Source organism: Tachysurus fulvidraco, chromosome 15, assembly GCF_022655615.1.
Source record: "Tachysurus fulvidraco isolate hzauxx_2018 chromosome 15, HZAU_PFXX_2.0, whole genome shotgun sequence".
NCBI lineage: Eukaryota > Metazoa > Chordata > Actinopteri > Siluriformes > Bagridae > Tachysurus > Tachysurus fulvidraco.
The window spans coordinates 2,801,447-2,803,946 of NC_062532.1; the positions used below are offsets into that span (position 1 = coordinate 2,801,447).

Consider the following 2,500-nt stretch of genomic DNA (forward strand, 5'->3'; position numbering starts at 1 on the left):
GGTGATGGAATGAAACCTGGTGATGGAGTCCAGTGAGAGAGTGAAACCTGGTGATGGAGTGAAACCTGGTGATGGAGTGAAACCTGGTGATGGAGTGAAACCTGGTGATGGAGTCCAGTGAGAGAGTGAAACCTGGTGATGGAGTGAAACCTGGTGATGGAGTGAAACCTGGTGATGGAGTGAAACCTGGTGATGGAGTCCAGTGAGAGAGTGATATGTAGCCTCACAGTGTAATGAAGCACTGGAGCAGATTGGAGAATGCTGGAGCAGTGCAGAAAGTAACAGACATTTGGAGCTGTGAAATCTAATCTAATCTAATCTAATCTAAACCTCTAGTTCCCTGTGAGGATTTCTCGTCTAGTTCCCGGTACAGTGAGATGTTCTGATCTCCACTCTGTCTGCTGCTGCTGGTGTTTCTGAAGCTCACTTCACTCACCCCACTCACTCGCACCTTGTTGCCGTCTCCAGAGCCTTCGCTTGTGATCTCAGCTGAAGTGCACACGCAGGATTAGTGTTTATGGAAACATCTCAGAAATGTAGAGATGTTCTTTTAAAAAAAAACAGCAACCTTTGAGCTTGAAATGAAGGCGTTTGTGATGATATTGTGTCTGATAATCCTCTCAGGCGTATGTTGGAGTTCAGTGAGAGACGTTCTGCTGTAGGTTCCTGTGTTCCTTCAGAGTTCCAGCAGCTCGTCTCTGGTGATGCCTTCTGCTGCTCGCCTCTCGTCTAAAACCCCATTAATCTTCTGAGGTGATATTTGACCTTTCTGAATCATTAAGATGGTGAAACTCTCGCGTGGCCGAGTGCATGATATTGAACCCTGCTGACACGCCGCCCTCACCTCGACCGCGTTATCGCCGTGACAACAGGAGGGATGTTCCTCTGACTGGGGCGCTTTGACCGATGACCTGGAAAATTGCCCGACCTTTTAAAGCACAGTTTCTCTGCGATGAATAAATACATAAATTGTCGGTTTAGACTCGATCATTTCACTGCCCCCTTGCTGAGTGTGTGTGTGTGTGTGTGTGTGTGTGTGTGTGTGTGTGTGTGTGTGTGTGTGTGTGTGTGTGTGTGTTCTAAACATGAGCAATTCCTCATTTAACATATATTCAGAAATATTGAATCTGCTCCTGAAACAAACTGGGTTTAATTAATGAGTTAACTTTCTCGTGGTTGAGTTTGGAGGGTGTGTAAACTTTTGCTCCTGCAGTTAGCAGTGCTATTTGCATTGAAGGCTGACGTTAGATAAAAAGAGTCTCAGTGGATCATAACCATAAAATAATACAGAAGAATCCTGGCTTTTATTTTATGGGCGTTTATTTATTTAATTTACATAAAAGAGGAATTTGCTTCTAATTAATTTACAGCTTTAACAGCAGGAGAAAAATGTCACGAAGATGAAATGTCTCCTGTTACGTTACCTCAGGTTTTGTTGACCAGCAACACAGTTATTACTTTACAGCCTGGAATATAGAATTACATAAATGCCTGCAGTGTAACTGTGTGTGTGTGTGTGTGTGTGTGTGTGTGAGAGAGAGAGAGATTGTGTGTGTGTGTGTGAGAGAGAGAGAGAGAGAGAGATTGTGTGTGTGTGTGTGAGAGAGAGAGAGAGAGAGAGAGAGATTGTGTGTGTGTGTGTGTGTGTGAGAGAGAGAGATAGATTGTGTGCGTGAGAGAGAGAGAGCGTGTGTGTTTGTGTGTGTGTGAGTGAGAGAGAGAGAGAGAGAGAGAGAGAGAGAGAGATATTGTGTGAGAGAGCGAGTGAGATTGTGTGTGTGTGTGTGTGAGAGAGAGAGAGATTGTGTGTGTGTGAGCGAGAGAGATTGTGTGTGTGTTTGTGTGTGTGTATGAGAGAGAGAGAGAGTGTGTGTGAGAGAGATTGATTATGTGTGTGTGTGTGTGTGTGTGTGTGTGTGTGTGTGTGTGTGTGTGTATAAAGTAAAGTGTATACTGTCAGTGCTGTGGCTCGGCTCATTGTAATGGTGTTAATTAAGATGCAGTGTGAACACATGGCTTGTTATTCATGTCCATAAAGTCACCACAGGAGCTCCTTAATCTGCGCCCTGCCACCGAGCGCCTGCCAAAATCCATTCCAAAACTCATTTCACCCAAAATTTAATTTCTCCGTGCTGACGGGACACCGGGACGGATTCAGATAAGCCGCACATAAAGCGCAGATCGTCACGGTAACAGCAGCACGTTACTCCTCGTCCACCACAGACAGCTACGTCAGGAAAAGTCTCTGAAACATCTAGTTCCTGTTTGTGCTCATATTATAGCAGCCATAAACATCTACTCCCTCATAGCATCACGTTACCTAGCAACCACAAAGAAGGTTAAACTCCTCTGTCCCGAAGAAGAAGGACGTGGATGAAACCTGGAGGTTTCCGAAGTCCATTCCAGAGCTTGAGGTGCTCATATTCATGAACGACCTGCGCTGAATCTAAATATCGTGATCGTCCAGATTCCATCACAAATGATGCTCATGGGAAAGAGC

At 45.0% G+C, this 2,500-nt stretch overlaps 1 protein-coding gene across 2 annotated transcripts in view; it reads left to right on the forward strand.

Annotated features, from left to right (window-relative positions):
* The window catches only part of LOC113649200 (ephrin type-A receptor 7-like), an 85,708-nt gene that overhangs the window by 6,146 nt on the left and 77,062 nt on the right, over positions 1-2,500 (forward strand). The gene's annotated exons all lie outside the window — the stretch shown is intronic.